Here is a 21,022-nt window from a genome sequence, read left to right on the forward strand (position 1 = left end):
ACTCCTCGCATCCTCTCTCCTCGCCACCTTAAAATCCATTGGATGAACAAGCCAGAGGCCCCTCCCCTCTGACCTTCTACTCCAATGGGTCCTTGATACTCGAAGGAGGTGAGGAGAGAGGACGTGTGGAGTACGTCATTGAGATGCTCCCCAGGACTTCATGTCTATATTTCAGAGGTAAGGAGGCAGCACACACACAGATAGGTCCCACTCGCATAGAAACTCACATGGTTACCAGAATTAGTCACTCAAGGAAAACTTAAAGAGCACAAAGCGAGCACATAGAAATAGGGGAAGCCAGGAGAGAGAGAAATGGAGCGAGAGAAAAAAGAGAGATAAAGGTGTCGAAAAATAGGATAATTAGTTGGGGAGGGATGGCAAAATGTGCAAAGAATCTTCAAAGTAGATTACAGCTACAGTAGTGAGATTTAGGGAGTGCCAGGATGTAGCCACAGGGTATAACAAATCCAATATCGTTCCATCACATCCCATAACTTCATCTGTACTCTGGACAGCGAGTTGTTTTGTCAACTGTCTGATTTGTTAGCCCTGCTAAATGCTTATTTGTCCTGACAAGGACACGCCTTCCTGCGTGCGTTGAAACTGGATTCCAAAAAGAATTTGAATTGAAAGAGTTGAGTAGGACAGGCTGACGAGGCAAGAGGCTGAGGAGTGCGAGAGAGTGAGATGAGCGGTAATAGATGAAGAAAGCGAATGGAGCTAATATTAGATGAAGAGAGAGAGAGAGAGAGAGAGAGAGAGAGAGAGAGAGAGAGAGAGAGAGAGAGAGAGAGAGAGAGAGAGAGAGAGAGAGAGAGAGAGCACGAGACAGCTGCACTGAGTGACAGAAAATATAGTAGGAATAGACACGGTACAAATTGTAGGAGAAAATGAGAAATGGTGCCTGGTAGAAATAAATATTATAATGATCCTAATTAATTAGGATCTTCCGCTAGGCTACAAGTGGTGTCATGTCGTGAGCCTGCTGTTACAGTACACTGCTACAAAACACGGCACCTCTGGGTGCGTTAGCTTAAAGAGGCAATCTTTGATTGCCACATCCATTTTTTGGGGGACTTTTAAATGAATGATACATATAGCCATTGAGTCTTGAAGAGTAGAACTTCTAAACACCTCATGAGCTTAGTTAAACTGTCATACCCCATCAGAAACCATGGTCAGAACTGTGTTGATCGATGGTGAGTCCTTGCATCCATAGCTCTGTCTATGAATTTGACCGGTTACATATCACCAGACCCATCCCTCAGCTGTTCACCAAAACAGTGGTGGTGTGGTGGCTTGGCTATTGTTTGATCTGCAGATTACATATATACACAGTACCAGTCAAAAGTTTGGACACACCTACTCATTCCAGGGTTTTTCTTTATTTTTACTATTTTCTACATAGTAGAATAATAGTGAAGACATAAAAACTATGAAATAACACATATAGAATCAAAAAACAAAAAAGTGTTAAACAAATCAATATATATTTGAGATTCTTCAAAGTAGCCACCCTTTGCCTTTGACAGCTTTGCACACTCTTGGCATTCTCTCAACCAGCTTCACCTGGAATGCTTTCCCAACAGTCTTGAAGGAGCACTTGTTGGCTGCTTTTCCTTCACTCTGTGGTCCAACTCATCTCAATTGGGTTGATAATTGTGGAGGCCAGATCATCTGATGCAGCCTCCAACACTCTTTTACATACTGTCTGCCATCTGCCCATTACAGTTGAAACCGGGCTTCATTCGTGAAGAGCACACTTCTCCAGCATGCCAGTGACCATCGAAGGTGGGCATTTTCCCACTGAAGTCGGCTACGACACCGAACTCCAGTCAGGTCAAGACCCTGGTGAGGACAACAAGCACGCAGATGAGCTTCCCTGAGAAGGTTTCTGACAGTTCAAAATTCTTCAGTTGTGCAAACCCACAGTTTCATCTACTGTCCGGGTGGCTGGTCTCAGATAATCCCACAGGTGAAGAAGCCAGATGTGGAGGTGGAGAAATTAACATTCTGCAGTCAGCCTGCAAATTGCTAGTTCCCTCAAACCTTGACCTCTGTGGCATTGTGTTGTGTGACAAAACTTCACATTTTAGAGTGGCCTTTTATTGTTCCCAGCACAAGGTGGACCTGTGTAATGTAAAGATAATGACGTTTAATCAGCTTTTTCATATGCCACACCTGTCAAGTGAATGGATTATCTTGGCGAAGATGAACTGCTCACTAACAAGGATGTAAACAAAATTGCACATTTTAGAGTGGCCTGTTATTGTTCCTAGCAGAAAGTGCACCTGTGTAAAGAATATTTTATTTCATCTCATGAAACATGGGACCAACATTTTACATGTTGCGTTTATATTTCTGTTCAGTATAAACTCCATTCTTAGTTTATCAAAAGCCTTTTTAAAGTCAGCTATGAATACCAGGCCTGGTTTCCCAGATATTTCATAGTGTTCTTTTGTTTCCAGTACTTGTCTTATATTATCTCCACTGTATCGTCCATGTAAAAAACCTGTCTGATTAGGATGAATAATATCCGACAATGCGCTATGCATTTTGCTCATTTTATTTGTGGCACAACACTGAAGTGTAAAGGGCCTCCAATTTTTTTAATGGACTGGATCTTTATATTTTTTATCTTGGCCAGGTTGCAGTTGCAAATGAGAACTTGTTCTCAACTAACCTACCTGGAGGAAAAGTCCTGAGTCCTGAATTTAGTAATAGTGAAATAAAACCTGGTTGAGTATCTGATAATCTACCATTTTTACAGGAGTGGTTAAAACAATAACAAACCTTTTTTGAGTACATCAAAAAGGTTTGATATGCCTCCAGGCTGTGTACCTGGTATGCCAGCCCTGGAGTTAAAGGCTTTAATTGCATCAGGTTCCACCTCTGTAATTTGGCCTTCACATGAATCTTTCTGTACAGCGTTATTTGTACATTATTAATAGAAATTAACTTTGGTTAGTGGAGATGGAGGAAGCTGAAATGAAAACTTATTCGTAAAGTTCTTTGGTCCCTCTTTCAAAATATTGTTTAGTGAATCACGGGTGACTCCATCATTTGTAATCCGTTTTAGTAAATCATTTTTGGTAGCATTTCTATGTTGAAGATTAAAAAAGAATTTGGGGCATTTTTCCCCATATTCCATCCAGTACGCTTAATTAAATAAAAAAATACTACACTTAATCTCTCTTAAATAAGTTCCTCTAACTTATTCTGTGCCTCTATGGTACAGTTTTTATTGTTATCTATCTGTACTATTAGTCCCTCAATGTCCTTTGCGAATATGAACTCTTTTCACCTAAATTGCTTATGTTTTAAAGATGAGTATTCAATTGCCTCTAAAGGCCAAGCAACAAGGGGATCTTGCTGTACCTATGGTATGTTGGAAAAAGTTAGTTATACATTTTTGGGGTCTAGTCAAAAAATGTTTTTATCCAATAGGCTTTGATTAAATGTCCAATATCCTCTCCCACATGGAGATTCTGTAAGAGCAAATTTGACCCCTATCAACAATTTTAAGAATTACATAATTTAATCAAGATGACTTGATTGAGCCTATGCCATGTATATCTCACTAGGTCAGGATTTTTAAGCCTCCATACTGTATATCCACTCATTCCAATATATCCATGATATTCGTGCATGAGGTTGATAGTTTATAATGTGGTTTCCTTTCCTATCAGGGGTCGACGTAAGACCCAGATGCAAACTCTTGAAGTAACACTGTTTATTGTAGCAAACAGGGGCAGACAAAGACAGGTCAAGGCAGGCAGGGGTCGAGAAATCCAGGGTAAGGCAAATGTACAGGACGGCAGGCGGACTCAGGGTCAGGGACAGGCAGGGTTCAGTAAACCAGAGGTGGAGCAAAGGTAGAGGACGACAGGCAGGCTCAGGGTCAGGAAAGGCAAAGGTCAAACCGGGAGGACTAGCAAAGAGAGGCCGGGAAACGAAAGGAGCTGACAGGAAAAACTCTGGTAAGCTTGAACGAACAAGACGAACTGGCAACAAGCAGACAGAGAACACAGGTATAAATACACAGGGGATAATAGGGAAGATGGGCGACACCTGGAGAGGGGTGGAGACAAGCACAAGGACAGGTGAAGCAGATCAGGGCATGACATTTACGATTCATTGAGTTATTTAAAACTGTATTATATTCTCCCACCATAATAATAGAGTCTTGTATTGCTTGTAGGCTTGATAAATTATTCTATTTTCAAAGCAGCATGGATCATCATTATTTGGACCTTATAGTTTAATGAGCCAAATATGTTTATGGTCCAATAACATATTTAAAAGAATCCATCCGGATCAATTGTTAGTCTGTTGGGTAATGGGACTTAATACCGTCCCGAAATATAGAATATTAGCATTATATTCCTGGGGGATAAGACGGTTTTGTTTTGCTTAGCCGGCATCATGGAGCCGTCTTGCTGACTCAAATGCGATAATGACATGGTAATCCTTTCATTTAGCCCCATGCACATGACATACATTTCTCCCTCCAAACAGTGGCATGGTTTCAACACGAGCACACCCTTACCGCTGTGCTTTCTTCCGACAGCTAGCATGCCACCACAGCGTAGCCTAGTGGTTAGAGCGTTGGACTAGTAACCGGAAGGTTGCGAGTTCAAACCCCCGAGCTGACAAGGTACAAATCTGTTGTTCTGCCCCTGAACAGGCAGTTAACCCACTGTTCCCAGGCTGTCATTGAAAATAAGAATATGTTCTTAACTGACTTGCCTTGTTAAATAAAGGTAAAAAAAACATGGGCAGTGGATGGTAAATGGTGGTAACTAGCTATATTGTTTACGTTGACTCCACTAATTGCGTGCTTAACGTCTCTGTGTCTTCTTGAATTGTATTCTTTTAAACGGCGGCCCATTGTCTGACACAGATGGGTAGGGAAAACCACCTGGACACTCAACTGTATTGTTAATGTATTGCACAGTCCAACAAATGGCTGTTCCATTGTTGGTACCAACTGTGTATGTGTACAGTTGGCTGCACTGTAGGCTGTACTGTATATATAGGGTTTGTGAATAAATGGATTAAAATCATGCACTGTGCCTCTATTCTATATTGCTTCAGCTGTTCTTTCCAGGTTTACTCTTGCGTTTCTCTACTCCAATCATGGTTAAAGCACTCGATCACAAACATGGAGGAAGGAAGGGAGGAAGGGAGGAAGGAAGGAGAGGGTATTGCTTCTACAGTGCGAAGGTGAGGCTGAACCTCTGTGGCCTGACTGCGCTCAGCTGCAGAGGAGAACATGAGACATCACACCAGCGGGGAATGAGTGAGATTGTACAGTGTCAGCAAAGACAGAACGAAAGTGGGGGGAAAGAGGTAGATGGGGAGGAGAAGGGGAGGGGGGATATATTTTATATATGGGCAGGAGGGTAACTGCAATATAAAATGTGAGCCTAGAGAGCACAGACATTGGTCAAATTTGAGGAAAAAAGAGCATTTACTGTCCAACTTGACCAAGGTTACACATGTATGGCAAGGTTCTAAGTATGGAACACAACACAACCTTGACTGGTTCTGAGAAAACGTTCTCAATTCTACAAGCACGAACTTGGCTAAAGAATACAGAGAGCTAGCTAGCTACAAGGGATGTCCATAGTAAACAGATTCCTGGTAAAAATGTCCACAGTACAACCTATAACAAGAATATACCTTACACAGAGACACATTCAACTAAGGTACATTTAACAGGGGCTTGGCCAGGGAATGAAGATAGCTAACATCATGGGATGTACAGAGTAAGTTGACTCTACATGGTGAAGCCCCAAAATTGCCCTTGCTAGAAGCATGTGTTTCAGACATAAGGAAGTGGATGGCTGCAAACTTTCTACTTTTATACTCGGACAAAACAGAGATGCTTGTTCGAGGTCCCAAGAAACAAAGAGATCTTCTGTTGAATCTGACAATTAATCTTAATGGTTGTACAGTCGTCTCAAATAAAACTGTGAAGGACCTCGGCGTTCTCCAGATGAAATCTCGCGTCTTGTGACGGCCGGCCGCCCAACAACCTGCCCGCTTGACCCTATCCCCTACTCTCTTCTCCAGACCATTTCCGGAGACCTTCTCCCTTACCTCACCTCGCTCATCAACTCATCCCTGACCGCTGGCTACGTCCCTCCCGTCTTCAAGAGAGCGAGAGTTGCACCCCTTCTGAAAAAACCTACACTCGATCCCTCCGATGTCAACAACTACAGACCAGTATCCCTTCTCTCTTTTCTCTCCAAAACTCTTGAGCGTGCCGTCCTTGGCCAGCTCTACCGCTATCTCTCTCAGAATGACCTTCTTGATCCAAATCAGTCAGGTTTCAAGACTAGTCATTCAACTGAGACTGCTCTTCTCTGTATCACGGAGGCGCTCCGCACTGCTAAAGCTAACTCTCTCTCCTCTGCTCTCATCCTTCTAGACCTATCGGCTGCCTTCGATACTGTGAACCATCAGATCCTCCTCTCCACCCTCTCCGAGTTGGGCATCTCCGGCGCGGCCCACGCTTGGATTGCGTCCTACCTGACAGGTCGCTCCTACCAGGTGGCGTGGCGAGAATCTGTCTCCTCACCACGCGCTCTCACCACTGGTGTCCCCAGGGCTCTGTTCTAGGCCCTCTCTTATTCTCGCTATACACCAAGTCACTTGGCTCTGTCATAACCTCACATGGTCTCTCCTATCATTGCTATGCAGACGACACACAATTAATCTTCTCCTTTCCCCCTTCTGATGACCAGGTGGCGATCGCATCTCTGCATGTCTGGCAGACATATCAGTGTGGATGACGGATCACCACCTCAAGCTGAACCTCAGCAAGACGGAGCTCCTCTTCCTCCCGGGGAAGGACTGCCCGTTCCATGATCTCGCCATCACGGTTGACAACTCCATTGTGTCCTCCTCCCAGAGCGCTAAGAACCTTGGCGTGATCCTGGACAACACCCTGACGTTCTCAACTAACATCAAGGCGGTGTCCCGTTCCTGTAGGTTCATGCTCTACAACATCCGCAGAGTACGACCCTGCCTCACACAGGAAGCGGCGCAGGTCCTAATCCAGGCACTTGTCATCTCCCGTCTTGATTACTGCAACTCGCTGTTGGCTGGGCTCCCTGCCTGTGCCATTAAACCCCTACAACTCATCCAGAACGCCGCAGCCCGTCTGGTGTTCAACCTTCCCAAGTTCTCTCACGTCACCCCGCTCCTCCGCTCTCTCCACTGGCTTCCAGTTGAAGCTCGCATCCGCTACAAGACCATGGTGCTCGCCTACGGAGCTGTGAGGGGAACGGCACCTCAGTACCTCCAGGCTCTGATCAGGCCCTACACCCAAACAAGGGCACTGCGTTCATCCACCTCTGGCCTGCTCGCCTCCCTACCACTGAGGAAGTACAGTTCCCGCTCAGCCCAGTCAAAACTGTTCGCTGCTCTGGCCCCCAATGGTGGAACAAACTCCCTCACGACGCCAGGACAGCGGAGTCAATCACCACCTTCCGGAGACACCTGAAACCCCACCTCTTCAAGGAATACCTAGGATAGGGTAAGTAAGGGTAAGGAATCCTTCTCCCCCCTTCTCCCCCAACAAGATTTAGATGCAAGTGGCTGTTCCACTGGTTGTCATAAGGTGTATGCACCAATTTGTAAGTCGCTCTGGATAAGAGCGTCTGCTAAATGACTTAAATGTAAATGTAAAATGTTAAATGTACTCTGGACCCTGATCTCTCTTTTGAAGAACATATCAAGACCATTTCAAGGACAGCTTTTTTCCATCTACGTAACATTGCAAAAATCAGAAACTTTCTGTCCAAAAATGATGCAGAAAAATGTATCCATGCTTTTGTCACTTCTAGGTTAGACTACTGCAATGCTATACTTTCCGGCTACCCGGATAAAGCACTAAATCAACTTCAGTTGGTGCTAAATACGGCTGCTAGAATCCTGACTAGAACCAAAGAATTTGATCATATTACTCCAGTGCTAGCCTCTCTACACTGGCTTCCTGTCAAAGCAAGGGCTGATTTCAAGGTTTTACTGCTAACCTACAAAGCATTACATGGGCTTGCTCCTACCTATCTCTCTGATTTGGTCCTGCCGTACATACCTACACGTACGCTACGGTCACAAGACGCAGGCCTCCTAATTGTCCCTAGAATTTCTAAGCAAACAGCTGGAGGCAGGGCTTTCTCCTATAGAGCTCCATTTTTATGGAACGGTCTGCCTACCCATGTCAGAGACGCAAACTCGGTCTCAACCTTTAAGTCTTTACTGAAGACTTATCTCTTCAGTGGGTCATATGATTGAGTGTAGTCTGGCCCAGGAGTGGGAAGGTGAACGGAAAGGCTCTGGAGCAACGAACCGCCCTTGCTGTCTCTGCCTGGCCGGTTCCCCTCTTTCCACTGGGATTCTCTGCCTCTAACCCTATTACAGGGGCTGAGTCACTGGCTTACTGGGGCTCTCTCATGCCGTCCCTGGAAGGGCTGCGTCACCTGAGTGGGTTGATTCACTGATGTGGTCATCCTGTCTGGGTTGGCACCCCCCCCCTTGGGTTGTGCCATGGCAGAGATCTTTGTGGGCTATACTCAGCCTTGTCTCAGGATGGTAAGTTGGTGGTTGAAGATATCCCTCTAGTGGTGTGGGGGCTGTGCTTTGGCAAAGTGGGTGGGGTTATATCCTTCCTGTTTGGCCCTGTCCGGGGGTGTCCTCGGATGGGGCCACAGTATCTCCTGACCCCTCCTGTCTCAGCCTCCAGTATTTATGCTGCAGTAGTTTGTGTCCTATTCGGTGTCCTGTGTGAATCTAAGTGTGCGTTCTCTAATTCTCTCCTTCTCTCTTTCTTTCTCTCTCTCGGAGGACCTGAGCCCTTGGACCATGCCCCAGGACTACCTGACACGATGACTCCTTACTGTCCCCAGTCCACCTGACCGTGCTGCTGCTCCAGTTTCAACTGTTCTGCCTTATTATTATTCGACCATGCTGGTCATTTATGAACATTTGAACATCTTGGCCATGTTCTGTTATAATCTCCACCCGGCACAGCCAGAAGAGGACTGGCCACCCCACGTAGCCTGGTTCCTCTCTAGGTTTCTTCCTAGGTTTTGGCCTTTCTAGAGAGTTTTTCCTAGCCACCGTGCTTCTACACCTGCATTGCTTGCTGTTTGGGTTTTTAGGCTGGGTTTCTGTACAGCACTTTGAGATATCAGCTGATGTACGAAGGGCTATATAAATAAATTTGATTTGATTTGATATGATAACATTGTGGATGCTACTAGAGACTCACTAATTTGGGGTGCATTAAAATTGCAATTGCAAAAGTAGGCTCTCTGCCAGTCTTTCACTGTCAGCAGCGAGCCAAATGACTGTCTAACACCCCTAGAGCCTTCCCCACATCCACCACTCCTATAAGTCATGCTAAGTCTAATATGAGTTAGTCAGAGTGCTGCTAAAATTAAACAAAATGGCCCCCGAGCTATGGCAGGTTCTTCCGCTCTGCTCTATGGAGTTACGCGCTACTGTACTTGACAGAGAATGCCCTCTCTCTCTTTATCGCTCTCAATCCTTCTCGTTGGATGATTTGACAGAGGACACAGTTCTTGGAATTGGTTGATGGAAGTGGGATTGAGACAGTTTTTGTAAAAAGCAGGGAGCCGATAGCTAGCAGCGGGATCCCAGTGCAGTAGTAGCATCATGGTTGTTTTCATTGCTGCATGCTTTATGAAAACTGTTGTACATTAAGTATTTACATTGAGAGTTAGTTAGCGGAGCTGGGAATGACCCCTCTGGAGTCGCTAAGGATACACTTCCTCTTAATTACCTCCATCGCCGTGGAAACAAAGGGAATACTGCGAATGCCGGGCTGTCCCTATAGCGACCGAGTCACTCCATATGCCACTAGCTTCTGCCGCCAGCAGCATATTCTACCAGCTTTGCCATGCCCTCACAATCTGTGCAACAGATAAATAGAGGGATTGTTTTCAGTTTGAAGTGCCATGCAGCCAGGCTTAATTGAAACCTACCATATGTAGTATACATACTCAGTATACATACTTACTCCCTACTTAGTATGTATAGCATGTATGTTACTTCATTCTATAGGCTTACATCATCATGTGTGATAGTATGGTTGAGTTTACACAGGCAGCATAACTGTGATCTTTTTGAACCACTAATTGTTTTTTGGACCAATCACATCAGATCTTTTCACATCCGCACTTTTTCAGGGCTGTTCTGATTGGTCAAAAGCACAATTATAAAACATCTGAAATACAGAATTGGGCTGCCTGTGTAAACACAGCCTCTGAATGTTCAGACTTGTCACTTGGTATAAGAAACTGTAAATACCATCGGGAAAAGAAACAATTTCACACTCGGTAAATTGCATATACTCTGAGAGGCTGAGGAAGAGGGAAACATTTCCCTCATGCCTTGTTATCTGCATGAAATCATCCAACGTGTGTCATATCAGATTCATTACAGGCTGGCTAGTGTTTGATGGAAATGTACCTGAACCCGCTCCCCCTCTCCCCTCCCCCCACCAAGGCCCCTTACCATCCTCTCTTATCTCCCCTCCACATCCAAAGAAAAAAGGGTGAGTAGGCTAGATTTATGGGAGGTAAATGAAATGGCTTAAAGAGCATTCCGCCTCCCGCATGGCAATAATGTCCTCCTTTTGCTTTCTGTCAGAATGTAATTTTCCAAAATGGTCAGATCTGGGCGCTAAATACCAAGTCTGTCATCAATCACAGCCTGTGGTTATGAAACGCATCGTCCCCGGGGTGGATAGTGGAGGGGGAAAAAAACCGTACATTTGTGCTGGGTAGCGAGTACTGAGTGAAAAATCCCTCGATGGCCTTTCTTCTCTCCTCTCTCCCCTCTTCCTCCTCTCCCTTCTCACTCTCTCTCTGTCAGTGCTTTGGTTCTTTTGAAATGGCCTATTAGAGTAGAGGAAATCACAGTTTGTTTGATACGGTCTGATATCCATATTTCATGTCTACTGCAAACAAGGAAATGTAGACATACGGCTCCTCATGTAACGCTGTACAACGCGTAGGGGAAGAGGTGGCCAGGATTTGCACTGAAAGAGAGATGAATCAAAACAAAGTGGTAGATTAACACAGAGGGGAACGGAGAAGGAGGGAGGGAAGGGTGGATGAAGAGAAGGGGAGAGAGGGAGCAAGAGAGGTTTAGAGAAGGGGGAGAGGGAGCAAGAGAGGTTTAGAGAAGGGGGAGAGGGAGCAAGAGAGGTTTAGAGAAGGGGGAGAGGGAGCAAGAGAGGTTTAGAGAAGGGGAGAGGGAGCAAGAGAGGTTTAGAGAAGGGGGAGAGGGAGCAAGAGAGGTTTAGAGAAGGGGGAGAGGGAGCGAGAGAGGTTTAGAGAAGGGGGAGAGGGAGCAAGAGAGGTTTAGAGAAGGGGGAGAGGGAGCAAGAGAGGTTTAGAGAAGGGTGAGAGGGAGCAAGAGAGGTTTAGAGAAGGGGGAGAGGGAGCAAGAGAGGTTTAGAGAAGGGGGAGAGGGAGCAAGAGAGGTTTAGAGAAGGGGGAGAGGGAGCGAGAGAGGTTTAGAGAAGGGGGAGAGGGAGCAAGAGAGGTTTAAAGGGGGGAGAGGGAGCAAGAGAGGTTTAGAGAAGGGTGGAGACAGTGGTGATTCTTCTATGCTCCAATGTGACCTATTGAAGTAATTAGAGTCAAATGTCATATCCCGAAATGAATAACACTTACATTTTTACATTCGTCAATAGCCTCATCATCGACCCTCGTTGGTTTCTATCAACATCATTCTTTATTTTCCTCCCAAAACATATTTAAAAACCAGAATGTTTTTAAGCATATCTTGCTTTCAACATTTACCAGGCTCATTGGTCAGTAAGAGGCGGCGCAAATCTTTGGGGATTTCGTTCTGTAGTGGATGAGAAAGATTTATCAAATTCAAATTGAGTTTGTACGAATCAGCCTCCCTCTTGTTGTAATCCATATGCATACAACTTGACCTACTACAGTGGGCTCCGAAATTGCTGTCACCCTCGATAAAGATGAGGAAATATGACTGTATAAAATAAATAATTCAAAATACGGAGCTATTGTATGCAAAACAAAATGGGAAATTATATTATTTAATACTACTGCAATTGCTCAGGGAAACATATTTTGTTTAACAAGTAATAATAATTTTCCTCAAAAAGTAGGGGTCAAAATTATTGACAACCCTGTTTTGAGTACCTTTCAACACCTCATCTTGTAAGGATAATGGCACTGAGCCTTTTTTGAAAATGTTTTATGAGTTGGAGAACACATTGGGAGGGATCTTAGACAATGACGTACCACACACCTCTGATTGTATAGGCGGATCTAAAAAAAATGGAATTACAAGAAATTAGCTGTAAAACTGCTACATTTTCCCTTAGCCTAATGGCAAAATGAGTAAAATAGCAGGAATTTAGTTTTAAAAATGCAAAATTCTCTCAGTCTCATTGCACAATGTGTAGAATAGCATGAGATTAGCTATACAACTACACATCTTTCTCTCTGCCCCATGATAATATGTGTAGAATTGCAGGAAATCTGCTTTAAAACATGAACATTTTCTCCAACTTACCTGAGACCCTAGACCCACCCCAATAGATCCACAGACGATGCAATCGCCGTTGCACTGCACTCTGCCCTATCTCATCTGCACAAGAGGAACACCTATGTAATAATGATGTTCATTGACTACAGCTCAGCCTTCAACATAGTGTGCCCTCCAAGCTCATCATTAAGCTCGGGGCCCTGGGTCTGAACCCTGCCCTGTGCAACTGGGTCCTGGACTTCCTGACAGGCTGCCCCCAGTTGGTGAAGGTTGGAAACAACACCTCCACTAAGATGATCCTCAACACAGGGGCACCACAAGGATGGGTGCTCAGCCCCCTCCTGTACTCCCTGTTCACCCATGAATGCGTGGCCACGCACGACTCCAACTCAATCATTAAGTTTGCAGATAATACAATAGTAGTAGGCCTGATTACCAACAATGACAAGACAGCCTACAAGGAGGACGTGAGGGCCCTGGGAGTGGTGTCAGGAAAATAACCTCTTCCTCAACATCAACGAAACAAAAGTGCTGATAGTGGACTTCAGGCGACAGCCGCGGGAGCATGCCCCCATTCACATCAATGGGGCCGCAGTGGAGAAGGTGAAAAGCTTCACTGACAATCACTGACAATCACTGACAATCTGAAATGGTCCACCTACACAGACAGTGTGGCGAAGAAGGTGCAGCAGCGCCTCTTCAATCTCAGAAAGCTGAAGAAACTTGTCTTGGCCCCTAAGACACTCACAAATTTTTACAAATGCACCATTGAGAGCTTCCTGTCGGGCTGTATCACCACCTGATACAGCAACTGCACCGCCCACAACCGCAGGGCTCTACAGAGGGTGGTGCGGTCTGCTCAACGCATCACCACTGCCTGCCCTCCAGGACACATACAGCACCCGATGTCACAGGAAGGCCATCAACCACCCCAGCCATGGCCTGTTCAACCCGCTATCATCCAGAAGGCGAGGTCAGTACAGATGCATCAAAGCTGAGATCGAGAGACTGAAAAACAGCGTCTATCTCAAGGCTATCAGACTGTTAAACAGCCATCACAATACCCCGTCCTGAACGGTCACACTGCTCTTGTTCTGAGAAATGAAGGCTATTCCAGGTGAGAAATTGCCAAGGAACTGAAGATCTCGTACAACGCTGTGTAGTATTCCCTTCACAGAACAGCGCAAACTGTCTCTAAACAGAATAGAAAGAGGAGTGGGAGGCCCCGGTGCACAACTGAGCAAGAGGACAAGTACATTAGAGTGTCAACAAATATTGTTGTCAATAATTTTGGACCATTTCAGCGAGGTTAAACGGAGAAGAAGCATTTTGTCACGCTCTGACCATAGTTCTGTTATTTTATTCTTTGTTTTAGCATGGTCAGGGCGTGAGTTGGGGTTTGGGGTGGGCAGTCTGTTTGTTTTTCTATGTTGTTTTTTGTGTTCAGCCTAGTAGGGTTCTCAATCAGAGGCAGGTGTCGTTAGTTGTCTCTGATTGAGTGTTTGGTCTCTGTGTGAGTGTTTGGTCCACACGGTACTGTTTGGTCCACACGTGACTGTTTGGTCCACACGGTACTGTTTGGTCCACACGGTACTGTTTGGTCCACACGGTACTGTTTCGTCCACACGTGACTGTTTGGTCCACACGTGACTGTTTGGTCCCACACGGTACTGTTTGTTTGGTCCACCACACGGTACTGTTTGGTCCACACGGTACTGTTTGGTCCACACGTGACTGTTTGGTCCACACGGTACTGTTTGGTCCACACGGTACTGTTTGGTCCACACGTGACTGTTTCGTCCACACGGTACTGTTTGGTCCACACGTGACTGTTTGGTCCACACGTGACTGTTTGGTCCACACGGTACTGTTTGGTCCACACGGTACTGTTTGGTCCACACGTGACTGTTTGGTCCACACGGTACTGTTTGGTCCACACGGTACTGTTTGGTCCACACGGTACTGTTTGGTCCACACGTGACTCTTTGGTCCACACGTGACTGTTTGGTCCACACGTGACTGTTTGGTCCACACGGTACTGTTTGGTCCACACGGTACTGTTTGGTCCACACGTGACTGTTTGGTCCACACGGTACTGTTTGGTCCACACGGTACTGTTTGGTCCACACGTGACTGTTTGGTCCACACGTGACTGTTTGGTCCACACGGTACTGTTTGGTCCACACGTGACTGTTTGGTCCACACGGTACTGTTTGGTCCACACGGTACTGTTTGGTCCACACGTGACTCTTTGGTCCACACGTGACTGTTTGGTCCACACGTGACTGTTTTTCGTCCCACACGGTACTGTTTGGTCCACACGTGACTGTTTGGTCCACGGTACTGTTTGGTCCACACGGTACTGTTTGGTCCACACTGTTTGGGTACTGTTTGGTCCACACGGCGACTGTTTGGGTACTGTTTGGTCCCACACTGTTTGGGTACTGTTTGGTCCACACGTGACTGTTTGGTCCACACGTGACTGTTTGGTCCACACGTGACTGTTTGGTTTGGTCCCACACGGTACTGTTTGGTCCACACGGTACTGTTTTCCACACGGTCTGTTTGGTCCACACGTGACTGTTTGGTCCACACGGTACTGTTTGGTCACGTTTGGTCCACACGTGACTGTTTGGTCCACACGGTACTGTTTGGTCCACACGTGACTGTTTGGTCCACACGGACTGTTTGGTCCACACGTGACTGTTTGGTCCACACTGTTTGACTGTTTGGTCCACACGGTACTGTTTGGTCCACACGGTACTGTTTGGTCCCACACTGTTTGGTGACTGTTTGGTCCACACGGTGACTGTTTGGTCCACACACTGTTTGGTCCACACGGTACTGTTTGGTCCACACGTGACTGTTTGGTCCACACGGTACTGTTTGGTCCACACGGTACTGTTTGGTCCACACGTGACTGTTTGGTCCACACGTTACTGTTTGGTCCACACGGCTGTTTGGTCCACACGGTACTGTTTGGTCCACACGGTACTGTTTGGTCCACACGGTACTGTTTGGTCCACACGGTACTGTTTGGTCCACACGTTACTGTTTGGTCCACACGGTACTGTTTGGTCCACACGGTACTGTTTGGTCCACACGGTACTGTTTGGTCCACACGTGACTGTTTCGGTTTTCATTCGTTCACTTTATTGTTTTGTATTCCAGTGTTCAGTTCGATTCATTAAATATTACATCATGAACACTTACCACCCTGCGCTTTGGTCCGATCCTTCTTCCACCTCTGAATGCCGTTACACATTTGAGGTAGATTACTACCAACATGCCTGCAGATTACAGCCAGGTACTAGAAGCAAAGCCGGATTACAGGTATAAAGCAGCGTGAATGCAGACCCAATTTCAGGCATATCACTAGTGCAGTAACACGAGCCCCAGCTGAGACCCACAGACCCAGACTTCTCTGTAAAATATCAATTGTATTATAGGCTATTAAGTCTCTCATATCATCCTCTGTTATTCCCTCCTTTTCTCTTGAATCTTGGTTTCAATATTTGGGGCAGTAATGTGATTGAGGTATATCCCTTTGTAGCACACTGTGTAAATGAAAGGACATGCAGAGCTATCCACACACACGGCCGAATGAAGTGCTTAAAGCTATTGTTAGATCGTATACGCTGCATGAAATGGCCGATCCAGTAGACTACTACTACATTGACATTTTAGTCATTTAGCAGATGCTCTTATTCTACTACTACTACTACACTACAACGACTGTTATTACTACTACACTTTAAAACTGCAATATGTAACTTTTTGGGCAACCTGACCAAATTCACATAGAATGTGACTTATAGATCTGCTTTTCTCATTGAAAACAAGACTAAGAAGCAGTAGCTCTGTTCTATGTGTGCTATTTCTATGCTTCATGTTCTTCAGTTGTGTTTTTTTTTTTTAACACCGGTTTCAAACAACTGAAAATACAATATCTTTGGTTTGGGAAACTATATTTCACAGCGGTTTAGATGGTACAATAATACTCCACACTATTGCTTGTTTTGTCACATATTCTGAAATTAGGCAAACTATTCGAATTTTAGCAACCAGGAAATGGGGAGCGATTTCTGCATCTTTATCTATTGCCATAACCACACAATCCCATTCGCCAATTACAAAGTAAATTGTGTTGATAATATCACCTATGTTTCATCCAATACATAAGGCAAGATTGTATGATATGTGGGGCTTATGGTTGATTATTTTATAAGAAGGCACCTTTGGCAGGTTTTGAGTTCCCGTTAATCTCCTCCATTCTGACAATATCTATTCTATATCAAAGGACGGCTGCAAACGGTGCTATCTTAGTCAAGAAAGACTGTCTTTCTCTCTCTCTCTTAGTCATTGTCTGTCTCCCTTTCTCTCTTTCATACACTCTCTCCCAATGACTATGTAGGCCTATGGGCTCCCTCCCCCTTTTTTCCTCAATCTCTTTCACTTTCTGCCTGTCTTTTGCCCTATCTCTCAGCTGTCCCTGAGTAACAGAGGAGATGACAAGGTGTGAGCGGAGAGTCCTGGGGGCACTGAGTGACAGCTGGAGCGACACGGGCCATTGGAGACCATCCCGCCACCAGCCCCTCGCTCACTCACTCGCATCCAGCCCTCAACCCCCAACCAAGCCATCTCCAGATGCTGTCTATAGCCAACACTGCATTCAGTCTCACCACTACTGCTCTCCGCGACGCCCCGAGCCACGGGCTGCAAAACAGAAAGGTGATAGCCTAACCTTCCATTTTATACCCAAACTGACAGTTATCCACATTTCAATCGAACAGAACACGACGATGAGTAACAACATCGAGATGTTTTGAGTCGACAGAGAGAGAGGATGAGTAATGTTCGCCACTCTTAGCCGGGGTGTCTTTCGCTGCCTTCCCTAAACGAGAGGTCGAGAGAAGAAGCGTACAGTTTAGGATCTCTTTTGTTGTTTTGTTTGATGCAGAAGACATTAGCTGGGAGGCAGATATAACCCGTTGACGTCAAGGCAGAGCGATCTATATTTTAACACGCTTCTCAGCAATGACCTCCTCCCCGGCTCCTCTTGTTCATGTAATCGGTTTGCCTACCACCTGGGCTGGAGAGCAAAAAGACGCCTTTTATCCGACGTAATCTTCAGTGGTTAGCTAAATCTCCACTGACTGCTTTATACATGCCAGCCTATCAATGCATGTGTATGTGTTCATGACCAAGGAAGCCTACATCTACAGGGAACTGCCAGAACAAAGGAAACACTTGAATAAAAGAGGGATATAAAGTGTATCAAACGAAGGTTGCTTCCACACAGGTGTGGTTCCTGAGTTAATTAAGCAATTCACATCCCAACCGTGCTTATGGTCATGTACTGTATACAAATGCCCTGTTGCCCATTATTTTGGCTACCATGGCTAAAATAATAGATCTCAGTGACTTTCAAAGAGGGGTCTCAAAGAAGCAACGGGGTTTAAAGTGTGTGTGTGTGTGTGTGTGTGTGTGTGTGTGTGTGTGTGTGTGTGTGTGTGTGTGTGTGTGTGTGTGTGTGTGTGTGTGTGTGTGTGTGTGTGTGTGTGTGTGTGTGTGTGCTGTATCAGTGTGAGTGTCTTTTACCAGATCTCAACCCAGTTGAACACTCATGGGAGATTCTGGTGCCAAATTATGGATTTTTTTTATGGAAGAATGGTGTCACTATCTATGCCAAGGTGCATTGAAGCTGTTCTGAATGGTTTGTGGTGGCCCGATGCCCGATGAAGACACTGTTTGTGTTTCCTTTATTTTGTCAGTTACCTGTACATACATGTACAATAAAATACACTGAACAAAAATATAAACACAACATTCAACCATTTCAAAGATTTTACTGAGTTACACTTCATATCAGGAAATCAGTCAATTTAAATAAATACATGAGGCCCTAATCTATGGATTTCATGACTGGGAATACAGATATGCATCTGTTGGTCACAGATACTTTGAAAGAAATAGGCCTCAAAATGGGCATCAGGATCTTGTCATGGTATCTCTGTTCAAATGCAATTGTATTCGTTGTCCGTAGCTTATGCCTGCCTATACCTTAACCCCACCGTGGGGCAAAGCACAACGTTGACATCAGCAAACCGTTCGCTCACATGACGCCATACACGTGGTCTGCAGTTGTGAGGCCGGTTGGACATACTGACAAATTCTCGAAAACAAAGTTGGAGAATGCTTATGGTAAAGAAATGAACATTCAATTATCTGGAAACTGCTCTGGTGGACATTCCTGCAGTTGAGACATCTGTGGCATTGTGTTGTGTGACAAAACTGCAAATGTTATTGTCCCCAGCACAAGGTGCACCTGTGTAATGATAATGCTGTTTAATCAGCTTCTTGATGTGCCACACCTGTCAGGTGAATGGATTATCTTGGCAAAGATGAAAGGCTCCCTAACAATGATGTAAACAAATGTGTGCACAAAATGTGAGAGAAATAAGCTTCTTCTGCCTATGGATAATGTATTGGATATTTTATTTCAGCTCATGAAACATTGACCCAACACTTTACATGTTGCGTTTACATTTTTGTTCAATGTACATACATTCATTTATAACTAGTTGATTTACGCAAAGGCCTAATTACTGTGGTGTCAGCCATAGCGATATCAAATTGAAGGAAAACGAAACTCTTTATTTAGTGATTCCTCTGACATAGCGACCGTCAGACAGTGATAGTTCAGGCCTGGTGGAGCTTGGTGACCCTGTTCTGCCATGGTGTGTCCTGGCTGGCCTTTATCATAGTTAATCCATAATGACTCATCACATTAAACGATGTCCGAGCAGATACTGTGCCCAAGACTGTGAGCTTCTGTCATATTAGCTACTCTCCCCCAGAGATGACGGAATTGGGGGGTGAGGAAGCCGCTAGTAAGTGAAGTGAAATATGGACACAGACTAAATGCCTATAACTCTCACATGTAGCCTAATATAATAGTAGTTATTGCGGTATAACGATACAACAAATGTTAATTTTGTCTCGGGAATAGGAGTGGAGAAATAAGATACATTTCTTTCAGCATCTTGAGAGAATGCGAATGCAAGGTGAGGGACTGTGCAAACGTGCTGTCTTTGTCAGTGCCGTAAAAGCTGACAGTAGGCTACCACATACAATATCCAAGACTAACTGAAATCTAATGAGATTCATCTTGGATAGTTTTTCACACCTTTTCATTTCCTTGAAAATGAAATCATTTGGAAATGTTGCAGAGAAAATCTTTCCATTGTTTCAGAGGTAGGCTATTGCAGTTTCTCCCAGGGCCCTGCAAGTCCTTGCTCTGCGAACACAAATGGAAGAGCTCTACAGATGGTCACACTATCAACAAACTATCTGTTGATATGCAACTGCTTGCTCAGGTTATGGTTAGGGTTCAATTTAGGGCTAGGTTTAAGGCAGGGGTTTAAGTTTAGGATAAGGTTTAAGGTTAGGGTTAGTAGATAAGCTAGTTGAAATGTTACTGATAGTCTGTAGAGCGTTTAGAGTTGGACTATCCGAATAATGTCACAAAGAAAACTTGTGTTGGATTAGTCTTACTATTGGTGCGTTCATTCTATGGATTTATTACATTGTTCTGGTGAGCACCGCTTTTTTGTCTTCTAGGGCAACAAGTCATGACAGAAGAGAAGCTGCATGTAAAGGCCTATTTAATTATAGACAAGTTGACTGACAAGTAGCCTACCAAATGTCGGAAATGATATTATTTGCTTATCTAAAATAGTGGTGAGTAGGCAAAGATGACTGGCCTGGACTGTGACACACGGGGGACAGCAGGTGGAGTCATCAATCAATTCAGGCTACAAATGTGCCTAATGAAGATCGCCAAATGCCATTATACCTTTGGTGTTTTAACATCTCATCTCTTTCCATTCATCAGATTACACTGTTTTACATGCTGGAATCATTATAAGGTGGATCGAACGTGCGCAAGTAGCCTACGTTCTGAAGTGATTTGCTTGACAGTCAGATGAAAACAACATGCCTGGTTGTGTTCATGCCGCATTAACAAGAGAACACATTTTTTTACAGTGTTCCCCTCACCCCCTGTCAAAATATCATTCCGCCACCCCTGCATTACTGTAAATTACCGGTCAGCAGACCAATCACACTGAGTATGTACACAGGATGAAGCCGCCCTGTGCTCTAGGATCACACTGAGCGTGTGCGGTAGAATGTTTCAGATGTTGCACGATGTGCAGTATGGTTTTAACTTCTCTGTCACGGTACTGTATTAATACAGACATTTTTTTGAGTCTCATGGCCCATTTTTGGTCCTCCACCTTCAATTCATCGAGGCATGGACTCTACAGTGCAAAGTGTTGAATGTGTTCCACAGGGATGCTGGCCCATGTTGACGCCAATGTTTCCCACAGTTCTGTCAGGTTGGCTGGATGTCCTTCAGGTGGCGGACCACTCTTGACACACACGGGAAACTGTT

At 44.9% G+C, this 21,022-nt stretch overlaps 1 protein-coding gene across 2 annotated transcripts in view; it reads right to left on the reverse strand.

Moving 5' to 3' along the window:
• Positions 1–21,022, reverse strand: part of LOC118398945 (glutamate receptor ionotropic, kainate 5-like) — a 94,761-nt gene that overhangs the window by 31,893 nt on the left and 41,846 nt on the right. The gene's annotated exons all lie outside the window — the stretch shown is intronic.

Source organism: Oncorhynchus keta, chromosome 20 (genome assembly GCF_023373465.1).
Source record: "Oncorhynchus keta strain PuntledgeMale-10-30-2019 chromosome 20, Oket_V2, whole genome shotgun sequence".
NCBI classification, from domain to species: Eukaryota; Metazoa; Chordata; class Actinopteri; order Salmoniformes; family Salmonidae; genus Oncorhynchus; species Oncorhynchus keta.